The sequence below is a fragment of the Vicugna pacos genome, unplaced genomic scaffold (genome assembly GCF_048564905.1).
Source record: "Vicugna pacos unplaced genomic scaffold, VicPac4 scaffold_19, whole genome shotgun sequence".
NCBI classification, from domain to species: domain Eukaryota; kingdom Metazoa; phylum Chordata; class Mammalia; order Artiodactyla; family Camelidae; genus Vicugna; species Vicugna pacos.
This window is the reverse complement of record NW_027328740.1, coordinates 31,065,705-31,083,845: the sequence shown is the minus strand read 5'-3', so window position 1 is coordinate 31,083,845 and position 18,141 is coordinate 31,065,705. Positions and strand designations below refer to the sequence as shown.

The 18,141-nt window shown below is 45.3% G+C and overlaps 3 long non-coding RNA genes across 4 annotated transcripts; all 3 read left to right on the top strand.

The window, feature by feature from the left end:
* The first annotated feature begins 1,318 nt into the window (after positions 1-1,318).
* Positions 1,319-2,125, top strand: LOC140693085 (uncharacterized). 2 transcript variants are annotated; one of them, XR_012068740.1, is made up of 3 exons: positions 1,319-1,540; positions 1,749-1,839; positions 1,970-2,125. It is a non-coding gene; the product is annotated as an uncharacterized lncRNA (long non-coding RNA). The 2 variants fall into 2 exon arrangements; XR_012068741.1 differs by having other exon boundaries at positions 1,922-2,121.
* A 135-nt stretch (positions 2,126-2,260) lies between these two features.
* On the top strand, positions 2,261-7,287 carry LOC140693076 (uncharacterized). The gene is made up of 3 exons (XR_012068731.1): positions 2,261-2,394; positions 6,725-6,837; positions 7,046-7,287. It is a non-coding gene; the product is annotated as an uncharacterized lncRNA (long non-coding RNA).
* A 5,529-nt stretch (positions 7,288-12,816) lies between these two features.
* Positions 12,817-17,824, top strand: LOC140693088 (uncharacterized). Its single transcript, XR_012068744.1, has 3 exons — positions 12,817-12,989; positions 17,362-17,432; positions 17,641-17,824. It is a non-coding gene; the product is annotated as an uncharacterized lncRNA (long non-coding RNA).
* Positions 17,825-18,141: the final 317 nt, after the last annotated feature.

Genomic DNA, 18,141 nt, shown 5'->3' with positions numbered 1-18,141 from the left:
CCATCATCCGTAGCTCTATGCCTCACTGACCATTGCCTCTGCTACCTCAAATTTGGCAGCTGGGATCTTGGTCTCAGAATTAACTGTGGGGATATTTTGCGCTGGTTTCTTTGAGTTCTCTCAGCCAAGCATCTGCTGTGCACTCTTGTAAATCTCAGCACATCACCTTCAAACCCATGTCTCCTGTCCGCTTGAGAGTGTGCGTCCAAGTTAAACAGAGTTTCACCCTCGTTGCTCCATCACCAGGGGTCCGAACCTGCACTGGTTTCCATTCCCTGCTTTGCATTCTCCTGCTTCCAGGTGTCCTGAGGCCTCATCCTGTCTTTGGGAGTAACAGACCTCTCTTCGGCCAGTGTCCTATGCTAAGGGCTGGGTGAGTGGATGTTTCCATTGCTCTGTACATGGGAGCGAGTGAGTGCAGGTTGCACTTCTTCTCTGCCAACTGGGCATCGATGAATCAACACTATCCAGATACATTTCACAGAAATGTGATATTTGCTTAGCTCTTTGTTTCTATACAGCCGTGGTGGGAGGGATTGTCCGAAGACAACTATTTTGACATTGTGTTGATATCCCATTTGCAGTCTTTAAGAAGTTTAACAGAACTCATTTACATGTTTTGGGAGTTATACGAAAATGGAGTTATTTTTTGAAACACACTCAATCGACCTAGAAGCCAGACTTGTCAATTTTGGTAACATTGTGTCAGCTCGACGGAAAAGCTAGACAGATAGAATGCAAACTAGCAGTCCAAAGTGTTCAAGGGGTCATGTCAGCTCTTTAAGGTTGAAGCCTCCGAAACCAACAGGAACCATGAAATAACTTTTGGAAACATGGAATAACCCCCAACCTTGGATACACTTGTGCATGTGGTGCCCTGTATCCCAATGACACCTACTGGCCAATGTTGGCATTTCAAGGGGTAACATCCCTCTCTAGGAAAATACAAGAGGAAACAAACCAAATATATACATTTAGGTTTGAATCCAAAAGCACCTAGAGGCATTCTAGCTAGGAGAATCCTGCTGCAGTTATGCTAGTCTATTGAGAACCAGGTGTTTTTCTATCAGTGTTGAGAACGCTTAATCATCCGATCCTGTAGTTTAAAGCCATTTAACCCAACCAAGTCTGCACCCCCATGATATAGTGCCCCCGGGGGCTTGACTCAAGTGAAAGACGATCCACATAAGCTGTGTCTTTAATGTCATTGGCGACTTTTACAGTTCAGTTCACTTTCTGACTTGTACTATTTACCTTCACTGTCTTGAAAAACTGAAGCCTAATACAGATTCATGTTCAGTCAAAGATTCCCCTCACTTACCACACTCCCTTCACCCCAGGGAAGACAGAAACACAACATTTGCTGAATCTAGCGGAAGGACATCGTTTCTAGGTGTGAGCTAAGTATTCAATTTTATCTATTTCAGCCGAGACTATTTGACCTTTAAGGTGTTCACTGTTGTTCACAGAGAGTGAAGCTGGAGGAACTCTGATTCTACGAGGGGCTTGCTCTTCTCGTAATGGCTTCATTGCAGCTCAGGTACTGATCCTTCAAAATGGATGCCTGAGTGGAGGGGAGGCAAGGGCAAGTGCTCACTAGCTAGGCCCAAACCTGGGAAAAGGCTTACCTGGGCTTGTTGAATTTTGGTCTGAATGGCTTGGGAATGCCCCTTGGGACGTGTGGATTCTCACGACCTCTTCCAAGAACAGGAGCGTTTTGATCATCTCTGCCATTTCTTCTCCTTCAGACGTCAGGGACCTTGGACCCGTTATTGGAGAAGAGAATTGAGGAACTTCCTCAAGTCCACGTTGGCACTCCGTATGTTTCTGCCTGTATCAGTGAGTTTCAATAGGTCTCATGAATGTCTTTTGAGCCTGGTATCCTCTACAGCTGTCTCCACGCCAGTATTCTCCATTGTAGCAGAACATCTCTCATCCATGTGTTCGCATCTCTCCTCAATCCGTGCAGCCAGCTTATCGGCCAGCTTCTCTTCGTGTCTCCCCTAAAGTCGACTTCACCAGGACTGGGCAAGTCTGAAAGTACCTCGGAGCCTGACCAGTAAGCTGATGACAGGCAGATCTTCCACTGTCTGCCCTTTCAGGTTCTGGAAACTGACCTGTGACCTCAGGTCTTTGGGCAGCAGCAGTATCTCGAACTTACACAGCTTCCCGGACCAAAGACCTAAGCCAAGCTCCACAGAGGGCGGCAGCCCCTCCATCACACTGATCCACCCACAGAACTCTGCCCGGTTACCTAGGATCCAACAGCCACAACAAGCCTCGCGGTAAACACCAACATTCCACCTGGAATCCAACCGCTAACTGCCATCCCCAATGGCTGCTGCATCTTGTCAGTGTTGGGGGAGGGGCTGCATCCGACGAGAGGTTCCTAAGGTAAATGTGATTCTACCCACTAGCGTCCCATGGGCCTTTCTTCTTCCCTCTTTCCTTTGGTTCAGAGCTCTATGCACCGTACCAATGGAGGGAAGTGTGTCCCTTTTCAGTTGATGGTTTCACACGTCTTTAAACTTTCTAACAGTTCACAGTACACAGGGACCCACTAAAGGAGACTTATGTTCCTATAATATCCGTACACCCGGAATACATATGCGTCGCCTGATTTCTGCTGAAACACCCACACTCTCAGGACATGGATCCATTGGATTCATGGGGGCTGAAATTCCAAGAAATGAAACCAACCCCAATGTGCACTTTGCTGTCGGTCTCTTTTGCACTTAGTACACTTTGGCAGAGCTACTTGCCTTTGTTATAGGCTTCTTACATTTCTTCTCTACGTAGCCTAGAATATGGCATTCCTTCATCCTGTTGGAAGACATACAAGTCTACATCACGGACTAGGAAACCATTTGATTCCAAATCGGCATTAGTGTTAGGTCACGATATGCTCTTATGAATCAAAATTTACGAATATGAATGCACGCTTCTGATTTCCGAATACAAGTGTGCTGAGTACATGCAAGCCACGATACTGGGTCGATGCGTTCTGAATGACCCTTGACCTCACCTTGAGTATTTTCTTTTGAATAATCATGGTTCCCTTTGTATATGTCAGCCAACCATACCATTTTGGTGCTTGTTTGTTGGTTTGATTCTTTGTTGGTCTTCTTCTCGCTTGTTTTGCAAACACGTCAGGCCATGCATCTCTCCTTTCGCTTCAAACAGAGTCAAATAAGCTGATTCACTTAAGAGAGTGCTTCCAATCACCTATGATTTCCTGCTTCCCTCTCCCATCTTTAGGGTTTTGATGTCCTCCTTAAGTTCTTCTTCTTTCTTCTCTGCCACACATGCTCTTCTTGCATTTCCAATAATGGTTTCTTCTTTCCATTCCATCTTGCTGCTTTTCTATTCAGGGGAGTTTTCTCAACCTTTCTTTTAGAAAAACTTTTGAACTGCTGAATTCTTTTAAGATTTGCCGGTCTGTAGAATTCTCTAGCTCTGCCGTTATTTGAAATGGTGTTCATGTGGCATAGGCTACCCTAGGTGGCAGCATTTGGCCATTCAGGATATGGTCTGTGTCCTGGCACTCCTCCCTGTCCTGCAATATTGCTGCCGAGATATCAGCTGAAAGCCCTCTGGAGGTTTCCTTGTGACTATGTTGTTTCCTCCAGGTGCATTTTAAATCACTCGGATATTCGTGAACTTTGTTGATTTGAATCATACAGCTGCTGGTAGGTCTATTGGGATTCCACCTCCTTCGGATGCTGTGTAATTCCTGAATTCGCATAGATGATTCTTTCTTGGCTTTCAGCAAGTTTCAGTCTGATTTTTCTACAGATAAATTTTCAGACACTTTTTGTTTCTTTATATCTTGCTTTTCCATCTGGGACTCATGATTTCTATTCTTTCATGCCCTGTCTTAACCCAGGGTTCAACTGCAATGTTTTCATTTGTTTGCACTTGCTTTCCTATGTCTGCTTCTGACCGAGGTTTTTCTCTTCCCCTGTCTTCACAGTCATTCACGCGTCCCTCTGCATTATCTAGTCTGCTAAGGACTGAATTCTAGCCCTGATATTATCACAACCATTGAGTTTCCTGATATTTTTGGCTCGTGTTGAGACTTTCTCTTCCCCTTTTCTGGTATTCTGCCTTTTGTGATTCTGAGACACTGGTGTTCTTCAGTGTTTTCCTGACCTTCATTTTCAACACTTGTTCTGGATAGCGTTTTGCAGACTAGTTGTTTGAAAGCTTATCTTTTGCGCCTTCAATATCCTTGGAACTGAAAATGGTACTTCCTGTTTCTTTTACTGTTCTTCTTCATCTCTACTGGTCAGGTAATATCAGGTATCTAATGTAGACTTCTAGGGCTTTGTTAATTGAAAATTTTAGACTCTTGTCTCTATGCAATTCCATGGGATTTCTGTGAGGACAATTTCTCCTAGGCATTGATGCCATAACCTGTACCTGTGTGTGTTGTTTGGTATATCTCCAATTGCTGGTGTTGCATTAGTTGTGATGAACAACCCATTCTACTTCGATTAGCATAACTTCATTTTGATTATACTTATCTCACACTTCTGAAAGTGCACAGGACACTTCCTCTTGTGGAAATGAAGCTTCTAAAAGTTCTCAGCTCTGCATTCTTCTCTATGTCATTTTGGAGTGTTTCCAAAACAGCAAACTGAGAGTGCTCTTCTGCTTTTTATTGCCACGGGAATGTCCCAATGAAATGAGTTCTTTCCAGAGCTTCTCTGTCTACAGAAACACCAGTGGAAGCATATCTATGGATGTCACATATCAGGGCCTGCTGGAATGATCCCGCAGACCTTCCTTGTTGTCCTAGGTGCCGTACCGTGCCGGTGCCATCCAAAATGTAGCATCCGCTTTTGGGAGATAGTGCTGAAGGGAATGCTTCCTCTTCTCGCGCTGTGGACTTGGACCACTCTTCCTTGTCCTCTCATCCTTGTGGCATGGGTGCACGAAGGCAACCACAGAGTTGTTGCGCATCCTGTGACTCAAACCAAACCATAATCCCAGCCCAGGTTATGAATGTAGTATATCCTAAGGCTTTTCATTCTGATTTCAAATTCAAGGCCCCCTGGATCCCTCAGACCAGATGCACGATATCTCTGATTCAGCCCCACACGTGCTCTATTGGCAAAATTCCCAATTGGTCCCTGGTCCTGCAGATGTACTGGGTGTGGCCATGGGACATATCGGTAATCGCAACCGCGCGAACAGTGTGGTTGATTTATTATTGGTACACAGTTCGGTTTGCTCTCTTGATTCGACCCACCACATCCCACAACGCACTCCAGATCCCTGAGACTCAGCGTGTGCCATCATCCGTAGCTCTATGCCTCACTGACCGTTGCCTCTGCTACCTCAAATTTGGCAGCTGGGATCTTGGTCTCAGAATTAACTGTGGGGATATTTTGCGCTGGTTTCTTTGAGTTCTCTCAGCCAAGCATCTGCTGTGCACTCTTGTAAATCTCAGCACATCACCTTCAAACCCATGTCTCCTGTCCGCTTGAGAGTGTGCGTCCAAGTTAAACAGAGTTTCACCCTCGTTGCTCCATCACCAGGGGTCCGAACCTGCACTGGTTTCCATTCCCTGCTTTGCATTCTCCTGCTTCCAGGTGTCCTGAGGCCTCATCCTGTCTTTGGGAGTAACAGACCTCTCTTCGGCCAGTGTCCTATGCTAAGGGCTGGGTGAGTGGATGTTTCCATTGCTCTGTACATGGGAGCGAGTGAGTGCAGGTTGCACTTCTTCTCTGCCAACTGGGCATCGATGAATCAACACTATCCAGATACATTTCACAGAAATGTGATATTTGCTTAGCTCTTTGTTTCTATACAGCCGTGGTGGGAGGGATTGTCCGAAGACAACTATTTTGACATTGTGTTGATATCCCATTTGCAGTCTTTAAGAAGTTTAACAGAACTCATTTACATGTTTTGGGAGTTATACGAAAATGGAGTTATTTTTTGAAACACACTCAATCGACCTAGAAGCCAGACTTGTCAATTTTGGTAACATTGTGTCAGCTCGACGGAAAAGCTAGACAGATAGAATGCAAACTAGCAGTCCAAACTGTTCAAGGGGTCATGTCAGCTCTTTAAGGTTGAAGCCTCCGAAACCAACAGGAACCATGAAATAACTTTTGGAAACATGGAATAACCCCCAACCTTGGATACACTTGTGCATGTGGTGCCCTGTATCCCAATGACACCTACTGGCCAATGTTGGCATTTCAAGGGGTAACATCCCTCTCTAGGAAAATACAAGAGGAAACAAACCAAATATATACATTTAGGTTTGAATCCAAAAGCACCTAGAGGCATTCTAGCTAGGAGAATCCTGCTGCAGTTATGCTAGTCTATTGAGAACCAGGTGTTTTTCTATCAGTGTTGAGAACGCTTAATCATCCGATCCTGTAGTTTAAAGCCATTTAACGCAACCAAGTCTGCAGCCCCATGATATAGTGCCCCCGGGGGCTTGACTCAAGTGAAAGACGATCCACATAAGCTGTGTCTTTAATGTCATTGGCGACTTTTACAGTTCAGTTCACTTTCTGACTTGTACTATTTACCTTCACTGTCTTGAAAAACTGAAGCCTAATACAGATTCATGTTCAGTCAAAGATTCCCCTCACTTACCACACTCCCTTCACCCCAGGGAAGACAGAAACACAACATTTGCTGAATCTAGCGGAAGGACATCGTTTCTAGGTGTGAGCTAAGTATTCAATTTTATCTATTTCAGCCGAGACTATTTGACCTTTAAGGTGTTCACTGTTGTTCACAGAGAGTGAAGCTGGAGGAACTCTGATTCTACGAGGGGCTTGCTCTTCTCGTAATGGCTTCATTGCAGCTCAGGTACTGATCCTTCAAAATGGATGCCTGAGTGGAGGGGAGGCAAGGGCAAGTGCTCACTAGCTAGGCCCAAACCTGGGAAAAGGCTTACCTGGGCTTGTTGAATTTTGGTCTGAATGGCTTGGGAATGCCCCTTGGGACATGTGGATTCTCACGACCTCTTCCAAGAACAGGAGCGTTTTGATCATCTCTGCCATTTCTTCTCCTTCAGACGTCAGGGACCTTGGACCCGTTATTGGAGAAGAGAATTGAGGAACTTCCTCAAGTCCACGTTGGCACTCCGTATGTTTCTGCCTGTATCAGTGAGTTTCAATAGGTCTCATGAATGTCTTTTGAGCCTGGTATCCTCTACAGCTGTCTCCACGCCAGTATTCTCCATTGTAGCAGAACATCTCTCATCCATGTGTTCGCATCTCTCCTCAATCCGTGCAGCCAGCTTATCGGCCAGCTTCTCTTCGTGTCTCCCCTAAAGTCGACTTCACCAGGACTGGGCAAGTCTGAAAGTACCTCGGAGCCTCACCAGTAAGCTGATGACAGGCAGATCTTCCACTGTCTGCCCTTTCAGGTTCTGGAAACTGACCTGTGACCTCAGGTCTTTGGGCAGCAGCAGTATCTCGAACTTACACAGCTTCCCGGACCAAACACCTAAGCCAAGCTCCACAGAGGGCGGCAGCCCCTCCATCACACTGATCCACCCACAGAACTCTGCCCGGTTACCTAGGATCCAACAGCCACAACAAGCCTCGCGGTAAACACCAACATTCCACCTGGAATCCAACCGCTAACTGCCATCCCCAATGGCTGCTGCATCTTGTCAGTGTTGGGGGAGGGGCTGCATCCGACGAGAGGTTCCTAAGGTAAATGTGATTCTACCCACTAGCGTCCCATGGGCCTTTCTTCTTCCCTCTTTCCTTTGGTTCAGAGCTCTATGCACCGTACCAATGGAGGGAAGTGTGTCCCTTTTCAGTTGATGGTTTCACACGTCTTTAAACTTTCTAACAGTTCACAGTACACAGGGACCCACTAAAGGAGACTTATGTTCCTATAATATCCGTACACCCGGAATACATATGCGTCGCCTGATTTCTGCTGAAACACCCACACTCTCAGGACATGGATCCATTGGATTCATGGGGGCTGAAATTCCAAGAAATGAAACCAACCCCAATGTGCACTTTGCTGTCGGTCTCTTTTGCACTTAGTACACTTTGGCAGAGCTACTTGCCTTTGTTATAGGCTTCTTACATTTCTTCTCTACGTAGCCTAGAATATGGCATTCCTTCATCCTGTTGGAAGACATACAAGTCTACATCACGGACTAGGAAACCATTTGATTCCAAATCGGCATTAGTGTTAGGTCACGATATGCTCTTATGAATCAAAATTTACGAAAATGAATGCACGCTTCTGATTTCCGAATACAAGTGTGCTGAGTACATGCAAGCCACGATACTGGGTCGATGCGTTCTGAATGACCCTTGACCTCACCTTGAGTATTTTCTTTTGAATAATCATGGTTCTCTTTGTATATGTCAGCCAACCATACCATTTTGGTGCTTGTTTGTTGGTTTGATTCTTTGTTGGTCTTCTTCTCGCTTGTTTTGCAAACACGTCAGGCCATGCATCTCTCCTTTCGCTTCAAACAGAGTCAAATAAGCTGATTCACTTAAGAGAGTGCTTCCAATCACCTATGATTTCCTGCTTCCCTCTCCCATCTTTAGGGTTTTGATGTCCTCCTTAAGTTCTTCTTCTTTCTTCTCTGCCACACATGCTCTTCTTGCATTTCCAATAATGGTTTCTTCTTTCCATTCCATCTTGCTGCTTTTCTATTCAGGGGAGTTTTCTCAACCTTTCTTTTAGAAAAACTTTTGAACTGCTGAATTCTTTTAAGATTTGCCGGTCTGTAGAATTCTCTAGCTCTGCCGTTATTTGAAATGGTGTTCATGTGGCATAGGCTACCCTAGGTGGCAGCATTTGGCCATTCAGGATATGGTCTGTGTCCTGGCACTCCTCCCTGTCCTGCAATATTGCTGCCGAGATATCAGCTGAAAGCCCTCTGGAGGTTTCCTTGTGACTATGTTGTTTCCTCCAGGTGCATTTTAAATCACTCGGATATTCGTGAACTTTGTTGATTTGAATCATACAGCTGCTGGTAGGTCTATTGGGATTCCACCTCCTTCGGATGCTGTGTAATTCCTGAATTCGCATAGATGATTCTTTCTTGGCTTTCAGCAAGTTTCAGTCTGATTTTTCTACAGATAAATTTTCAGACACTTTTTGTTTCTTTATCTCTTGCTTTTCCATCTGGGACTCATGATTTCTATTCTTTCATGCCCTGTCTTAACCCAGGGTTCAACTGCAATGTTTTCATTTGTTTGCACTTGCTTTCCTATGTCTGCTTCTGACCGAGGTTTTTCTCTTCCCCTGTCTTCACAGTCATTCACGCGTCCCTCTGCATTATCTAGTCTGCTAAGGACTGAATTCTAGCCCTGATATTATCACAACCATTGAGTTTCCTGATATTTTTGGCTCGTGTTGAGACTTTCTCTTCCCCTTTTCTGGTATTCTGCCTTTTGTGATTCTGAGACACTGGTGTTCTTCAGTGTTTTCCTGACCTTCATTTTCAACACTTGTTCTGGATAGCGTTTTGCAGACTAGTTGTTTGAAAGCTTATCTTTTGTGCCTTCAATATCTTTGGAACTGAAAATGGTACTTCCTGTTTCTTTTACTGTTCTTCTTCATCTCTACTGGTCAGGTAATATCAGGTATCTAATGTAGACTTCTAGGGCTTTGTTAATTGAAAATTTTAGACTCTTGTCTCTACGCAATTCCATGGGATTTCTGTGAGGACAATTTCTCCTAGGCATTGATGCCATAACCTGTACCTGTGTGTGTTGTTTGGTATATCTCCAATTGCTGGTGTTGCATTAGTTGTGATGAACAACCCATTCTACTTCGATTAGCATAACTTCATTTTGATTATACTTATCTCACACTTCTGAAAGTGCACAGGACACTTCCTCTTGTGGAAATGAAGCTTCTAAAAGTTCTCAGCTCTGCATTCTTCTCTATGTCATTTTGGAGTGTTTCCAAAACAGCAAACTGAGAGTGCTCTTCTGCTTTTTATTGCCACGGGAATGTCCCAATGAAATCAGTTCTTTCCAGAGCTTCTCTGTCTACAGAAACAGCAGTGGAAGCATATCTATGGATGTCACATATCAGGGCCTGCTGGAATGATCCCGCAGACCTTCCTTGTTGTCCTAGGTGCCGTACCGTGCCGGTGCCATCCAAAATGTAGCATCTGCTTTTGGGAGATAGTGCTGAAGGGAATGCTTCCTCTTCTCGCGCTGTGGACTTGGACCACTCTTCCTTGTCCTCTCATCCTTGTGGCACGGGTGCACGAAGGCAACCACAGAGTTGTTGCGCATCCTGTGACTCAAACCAAACCATAATCCCAGCCCAGGTTATGAATGCAGCATATCCTAAGTCTTTTCATTCTGATTTCAAATTCAAGGCCCCCTGGATCCCTCAGACCAGATGCACGATATCTCTGATTCAGCCCCACATGTGCTCTATTGGCAAAATTCCCAATTGGTCCCTGGTCCTGCAGATGTACTGGGTGTGGCCATGGGACATATCGGTAATCGCAACCGCGCGAACAGTGTGGTTGATTTATTATTGGTACACAGTTCGGTTTGCTCTCTTGATTCGACCCACCACATCCCACAACGCACTCCAGATCCCTGAGACTCAGCGTGTGCCATCATCCGTAGCTCTATGCCTCACTGACCGTTGCCTCTGCTACCTCAAACTTGGCAGCTGGGATCTTGGTCTCAGAATTAACTGTGGGGATATTTTGCGCTGGTTTCTTTGAGTTCTCTCAGCCAAGCATCTGCTGTGCACTCTTGTAAATCTCAGCACATCACCTTCAAACCCATGTCTCCTGTCCGCTTGAGAGTGTGCGTCCAAGTTAAACAGAGTTTCACCCTTGTTGCTCCAGCACCAGGGGTCCGAACCTGCACTGGTTTCCATTCCCTGCTTTGCATTCTCCTGCTTCCAGGTGTCCTGAGGCCTCATCCTGTCTTTGGGAGTAACAGACCTCTCTTCGGCCAGTGTCCTATGCTAAGGGCTGGGTGAGTGGATGTTTCCATTGCTCTGTACATGGGAGCGAGTGAGTGCAGGTTGCACTTCTTCTCTGCCAACTGGGCATCGATGAATCAACACTATCCAGATACATTTCACAGAAATGTGATATTTGCTTAGCTCTTTGTTTCTATACAGCCGTGGTGGGAGGGATTGTCCGAAGACAACTATTTTGACATTGTGTTGATATCCCATTTGCAGTCTTTAAGAAGTTTAACAGAACTCATTTACATGTTTTGGGAGTTATACGAAAATGGAGTTATTTTTTTGAAATACACTCAATCGACCTAGAAGCCAGACTTGTCAATTTTGGTAACATTGTGTCAGCTCTACGGAAAAGCTAGACAGATAGAATGCAAACTAGCAGTCCAAAGTGTTCAAGGGGTCATGTCAGCTCTTTAAGGTTGAAGCCTCCGAAACCAACAGGAACCATGAAATAACTTTTGGAAACATGGAATAACCCCCAACCTTGGATACACTTGTGCATGTGGTGCCCTGTATCCCAATGACACCTACTGGCCAATGTTGGCATTTCAAGGGGTAACATCCCTCTCTAGGAAAATACAAGAGGAAACAAACCAAATATATACATTTAGGTTTGAATCCAAAAGCACCTAGAGGCATTCTAGCTAGGAGAATCCTGCTGCAGTTATGCTAGTCTATTGAGAACCAGGTGTTTTTCTATCAGTGTTGAGAACGCTTAATCATCCGATCCTGTAGTTTAAAGCCATTTAACGCAACCAAGTCTGCAGCCCCATGATATAGTGCCCCCGGGGGCTTGACTCAAGTGAAAGACGATCCACATAAGCTGTGTCTTTAATGTCATTGGCGACTTTTACAGTTCAGTTCACTTTCTGACTTGTACTATTTACCTTCACTGTCTTGAAAAACTGAAGCCTAATACAGATTCATGTTCAGTCAAAGATTCCCCTCACTTACCACACTCCCTTCACCCCAGGGAAGACATAAACACAACATTTGCTGAATCTAGCGGAAGGACATCGTTTCTAGGTGTGAGCTAAGTATTCAATTTTATCTATTTCAGCCGAGACTATTTGACCTTTAAGGTGTTCACTGTTGTTCACAGAGAGTGAAGCTGGAGGAACTCTGATTCCAGGAGGGGCTTGCTCTTCTCGTAATGGCTTCATTGCAGCTCAGGTACTGATCCTTCAAAATGGATGCCTGAGTGGAGGGGAGGCAAGGGCAAGTGCTCACTAGCTAGGCCCAAACCTGGGAAAAGGCTTACCTGGGCTTGTTGAATTTTGGTCTGAATGGCTTGGGAATGCCCCTTGGGACGTGTGGATTCTCACGACCTCTTCCAAGAACAGGAGCGTTTTGATCATCTCTGCCATTTCTTCTCCTTCAGACGTCAGGGACCTTGGACCCGTTATTGGAGAAGAGAATTGAGGAACTTCCTCAAGTCCACGTTGGCACTCCGTATGTTTCTGCCTGTATCAGTGAGTTTCAATAGGTCTCATGAATGTCTTTTGAGCCTGGTATCCTCTACAGCTGTCTCCACGCCAGTATTCTCCATTGTAGCAGAACATCTCTCATCCATGTGTTCGCATCTCTCCTCAATCCGTGCAGCCAGCTTATCGGCCAGCTTCTCTTCGTGTCTCCCCTAAAGTCGACTTCACCAGGACTGGGCAAGTCTGAAAGTACCTCGGAGCCTGACCAGTAAGCTGATGACAGGCAGATCTTCCACTGTCTGCCCTTTCAGGTTCTGGAAACTGACCTGTGACCTCAGGTCTTTGGGCAGCAGCAGTATCTCGAACTTACACAGCTTCCCGGACCAAACACCTAAGCCAAGCTCCACAGAGGGCGGCAGCCCCTCCACCACACTGATCCACCCACAGAACTCTGCCCGGTTACCTAGGATCCAACAGCCACAACAAGCCTCGCGGTAAACACCAACATTCCACCTGGAATCCAACCGCTAACTGCCATCCCCAATGGCTGCTGCATCTTGTCAGTGTTGGGGGAGGGGCTGCATCCGACGAGAGGTTCCTAAGGTAAATGTGATTCTACCCACTAGCGTCCCATGGGCCTTTCTTCTTCCCTCTTTCCTTTGGTTCAGAGCTCTATGCACCGTACCAATGGAGGGAAGTGTGTCCCTTTTCAGTTGATGGTTTCACACGTCTTTAAACTTTCTAACAGTTCACAGTACACAGGGACCCACTAAAGGAGACTTATGTTCCTATAATATCCGTACACCCGGAATACATATGCGTCGCCTGATTTCTGCTGAAACACCCACACTCTCAGGACATGGATCCATTGGATTCATGGGGGCTGAAATTCCAAGAAATGAAACCAACCCCAATGTGCACTTTGCTGTCGGTCTCTTTTGCACTTAGTACACTTTGGCAGAGCTACTTGCCTTTGTTATAGGCTTCTTACATTTCTTCTCTACGTAGCCTAGAATATGGCATTCCTTCATCCTGTTGGAAGACATACAAGTCTACATCACGGACTAGGAAACCATTTGATTCCAAATCGGCATTAGTGTTAGGTCACGATATGCTCTTATGAATCAAAATTTACGAAAATGAATGCACGCTTCTGATTTCCGAATACAAGTGTGCTGAGTACATGCAAGCCACGATACTGGGTCGATGCGTTCTGAATGACCCTTGACCTCACCTTGAGTATTTTCTTTTGAATAATCATGGTTCTCTTTGTATATGTCAGCCAACCATACCATTTTGGTGCTTGTTTGTTGGTTTGATTCTTTGTTGGTCTTCTTCTCGCTTGTTTTGCAAACACGTCAGGCCATGCATCTCTCCTTTCGCTTCAAACAGAGTCAAATAAGCTGATTCACTTAAGAGAGTGCTTCCAATCACCTATGATTTCCTGCTTCCCTCTCCCATCTTTAGGGTTTTGATGTCCTCCTTAAGTTCTTCTTCTTTCTTCTCTGCCACACATGCTCTTCTTGCATTTCCAATAATGGTTTCTTCTTTCCATTCCATCTTGCTGCTTTTCTATTCAGGGGAGTTTTCTCAACCTTTCTTTTAGAAAAACTTTTGAACTGCTGAATTCTTTTAAGATTTGCCGGTCTGTAGAATTCTCTAGCTCTGCCGTTATTTGAAATGGTGTTCATGTGGCATAGGCTACCCTAGGTGGCAGCATTTGGCCATTCAGGATATGGTCTGTGTCCTGGCACTCCTCCCTGTCCTGCAATATTGCTGCCGAGATATCAGCTGAAAGCCCTCTGGAGGTTTCCTTGTGACTATGTTGTTTCCTCCAGGTGCATTTTAAATCACTCGGATATTCGTGAACTTTGTTGATTTGAATCATACAGCTGCTGGTAGGTCTATTGGGATTCCACCTCCTTCGGATGCTGTGTAATTCCTGAATTCGCATAGATGATTCTTTCTTGGCTTTCAGCAAGTTTCAGTCTGATTTTTCTACAGATAAATTTTCAGACACTTTTTGTTTCTTTATCTCTTGCTTTTCCATCTGGGACTCATGATTTCTATTCTTTCATGCCCTGTCTTAACCCAGGGTTCAACTGCAATGTTTTCATTTGTTTGCACTTGCTTTCCTATGTCTGCTTCTGACCGAGGTTTTTCTCTTCCCCTGTCTTCACAGTCATTCACGCGTCCCTCTGCATTATCTAGTCTGCTAAGGACTGAATTCTAGCCCTGATATTATCACAACCATTGAGTTTCCTGATATTTTTGGCTCGTGTTGAGACTTTCTCTTCCCCTTTTCTGGTATTCTGCCTTTTGTGATTCTGAGACACTGGTGTTCTTCAGTGTTTTCCTGACCTTCATTTTCAACACTTGTTCTGGATAGCGTTTTGCAGACTAGTTGTTTGAAAGCTTATCTTTTGTGCCTTCAATATCTTTGGAACTGAAAATGGTACTTCCTGTTTCTTTTACTGTTCTTCTTCATCTCTACTGGTCAGGTAATATCAGGTATCTAATGTAGACTTCTAGGGCTTTGTTAATTGAAAATTTTAGACTCTTGTCTCTACGCAATTCCATGGGATTTCTGTGAGGACAATTTCTCCTAGGCATTGATGCCATAACCTGTACCTGTGTGTGTTGTTTGGTATATCTCCAATTGCTGGTGTTGCATTAGTTGTGATGAACAACCCATTCTACTTCGATTAGCATAACTTCATTTTGATTATACTTATCTCACACTTCTGAAAGTGCACAGGACACTTCCTCTTGTGGAAATGAAGCTTCTAAAAGTTCTCAGCTCTGCATTCTTCTCTATGTCATTTTGGAGTGTTTCCAAAACAGCAAACTGAGAGTGCTCTTCTGCTTTTTATTGCCACGGGAATGTCCCAATGAAATCAGTTCTTTCCAGAGCTTCTCTGTCTACAGAAACAGCAGTGGAAGCATATCTATGGATGTCACATATCAGGGCCTGCTGGAATGATCCCGCAGACCTTCCTTGTTGTCCTAGGTGCCGTACCGTGCCGGTGCCATCCAAAATGTAGCATCCGCTTTTGGGAGATAGTGCTGAAGGGAATGCTTCCTCTTCTCGCGCTGTGGACTTGGACCACTCTTCCTTGTCCTCTCATCCTTGTGGCACGGGTGCACGAAGGCAACCACAGAGTTGTTGCGCATCCTGTGACTCAAACCAAACCATAATCCCAGCCCAGGTTATGAATGCAGCATATCCTAAGTCTTTTCATTCTGATTTCAAATTCAAGGCCCCCTGGATCCCTCAGACCAGATGCATGATATCTCTGATTCAGCCCCACATGTGCTCTATTGGCAAAATTCCCAATTGGTCCCTGGTCCTGCAGATGTACTGGGTGTGGCCATGGGACATATCGGTAATCGCAACCGCGCGAACAGTGTGGTTGATTTATTATTGGTACACAGTTCGGTTTGCTCTCTTGATTCGACCCACCACATCCCACAACGCACTCCAGATCCCTGAGACTCAGCGTGTGCCATCATCCGTAGCTCTATGCCTCACTGACCGTTGCCTCTGCTACCTCAAACTTGGCAGCTGGGATCTTGGTCTCAGAATTAACTGTGGGGATATTTTGCGCTGGTTTCTTTGAGTTCTCTCAGCCAAGCATCTGCTGTGCACTCTTGTAAATCTCAGCACATCACCTTCAAACCCATGTCTCCTGTCCGCTTGAGAGTGTGCGTCCAAGTTAAACAGAGTTTCACCCTTGTTGCTCCATCACCAGGGGTCCGAACCTGCACTGGTTTCCATTCCCTGCTTTGCATTCTCCTGCTTCCAGGTGTCCTGAGGCCTCATCCTGTCTTTGGGAGTAACAGACCTCTCTTCGGCCAGTGTCCTATGCTAAGGGCTGGGTGAGTGGATGTTTCCATTGCTCTGTACATGGGAGCGAGTGAGTGCAGGTTGCACTTCTTCTCTGCCAACTGGGCATCGATGAATCAACACTATCCAGATACATTTCACAGAAATGTGATATTTGCTTAGCTCTTTGTTTCTATACAGCCGTGGTGGGAGGGATTGTCCGAAGACAACTATTTTGACATTGTGTTGATATCCCATTTGCAGTCTTTAAGAAGTTTAACAGAACTCATTTACATGTTTTGGGAGTTATACGAAAATGGAGTTATTTTTTGAAACACACTCAATCGACCTAGAAGCCAGACTTGTCAATTTTGGTAACATTTTGTCAGCTCTACGGAAAAGCTAGACAGATAGAATGCAAACTAGCAGTCCAAAGTGTTCAAGGGGTCATGTCAGCTCTTTAAGGTTGAAGCCTCCGAAACCAACAGGAACCATGAAATAACTTTTGGAAACATGGAATAACCCCCAACCTTGGATACACTTGTGCATGTGGTGCCCTGTATCCCAATGACACCTACTGGCCAATGTTGGCATTTCAAGGGGTAACATCCCTCTCTAGGAAAATACAAGAGGAAACAAACCAAATATATACATTTAGGTTTGAATCCAAAAGCACCTAGAGGCATTCTAGCTAGGAGAATCCTGCTGCAGTTATGCTAGTCTATTGAGAACCAGGTGTTTTTCTATCAGTGTTGAGAACGCTTAATCATCCGATCCTGTAGTTTAAAGCCATTTAACGCAACCAAGTCTGCACCCCCATGATATAGTGCCCCCGGGGGCTTGACTCAAGTGAAAGACGATCCACATAAGCTGTGTCTTTAATGTCATTGGCGACTTTTACAGTTCAGTTCACTTTCTGACTTGTACTATTTACCTTCACTGTCTTGAAAAACTGAAGCCTAATACAGATTCATGTTCAGTCAAAGATTCCCCTCACTTACCACACTCCCTTCACCCCAGGGAAGACATAAACACAACATTTGCTGAATCTAGCGGAAGGACATCGTTTCTAGGTGTGAGCTAAGTATTCAATTTTATCTATTTCAGCCGAGACTATTTGACCTTTAAGGTGTTCACTGTTGTTCACAGAGAGTGAAGCTGGAGGAACTCTGATTCTAGGAGGGGCTTGCTCTTCTCGTAATGGCTTCATTGCAGCTCAGGTACTGATCCTTCAAAATGGATGCCTGAGTGGAGGGGAGGCAAGGGCAAGTGCTCACTAGCTAGGCCCAAACCTGGGAAAAGGCTTACCTGGGCTTGTTGAATTTTGGTCTGAATGGCTTGGGAATGCCCCTTGGGACGTGTGGATTCTCACGACCTCTTCCAAGAACAGGAGCGTTTTGATCATCTCTGCCATTTCTTCTCCTTCAGACGTCAGGGACCTTGGACCCGTTATTGGAGAAGAGAATTGAGGAACTTCCTCAAGTCCACGTTGGCACTCCGTATGTTTCTGCCTGTATCAGTGAGTTTCAATAGGTCTCATGAATGTCTTTTGAGCCTGGTATCCTCTACAGCTGTCTCCACGCCAGTATTCTCCATTGTAGCAGAACATCTCTCATCCATGTGTTCGCATCTCTCCTCAATCCGTGCAGCCAGCTTATCGGCCAGCTTCTCTTCGTGTCTCCCCTAAAGTCGACTTCACCAGGACTGGGCAAGTCTGAAAGTACCTCGGAGCCTGACCAGTAAGCTGATGACAGGCAGATCTTCCACTGTCTGCCCTTTCAGGTTCTGGAAACTGACCTGTGACCTCAGGTCTTTGGGCAGCAGCAGTATCTCGAACTTACACAGCTTCCCGGACCAAACACCTAAGCCAAGCTCCACAGAGGGCGGCAGCCCCTCCACCACACTGATCCACCCACAGAACTCTGCCCG